Source organism: Penaeus monodon, chromosome 27 (assembly GCF_015228065.2).
Source record: "Penaeus monodon isolate SGIC_2016 chromosome 27, NSTDA_Pmon_1, whole genome shotgun sequence".
NCBI lineage: Eukaryota > Metazoa > Arthropoda > Malacostraca > Decapoda > Penaeidae > Penaeus > Penaeus monodon.
The window spans coordinates 39,387,819-39,388,205 of record NC_051412.1 but is presented as its reverse complement, the minus strand read 5'-3'; the positions used below and the strand labels follow the sequence as shown (position 1 = coordinate 39,388,205).

General features: G+C 42.6%; 1 long non-coding RNA gene across 1 annotated transcript in view; it reads left to right on the top strand.

Moving 5' to 3' along the window:
• LOC119590400 overlaps window positions 1–387 on the top strand; it is a 3,151-nt gene that overhangs the window by 1,595 nt on the left and 1,169 nt on the right. The window lies entirely within an intron of this gene.

Here is a 387-nt window from a genome sequence, read left to right as displayed (position 1 = left end):
TGCTGTACTTGAACTGCTATTTATGAAGATAAATCCAAAGACCCAATCATAACAGTGCCATACCAAACAGTGGGTCAGGGTGCTTGTGCAATCAGCTGCACAAGAGAAAAATCAGAAACACAGAAACATAAGTTTACCTTGCTTCCTATGCTCTTGGCTGTGGCTTAGACATTATTTTAGGTACTTAGGCTCAAAAGAGGCTTCAAGTCTAGTTTTAAGGGCTATTTTGCCTCAGTGAATGGAACAGCCTGGGCCAAAAGTGGGCATAATTGTTTAGCAGTCCCATCTTAGAGCAGGCTTGACCATGCATAACACAGTGTCACACTGGCTTGAGGGTTCGAATACCATGGGAAATTACATTATCCTGGCCAGCATGAATGGTTCAAA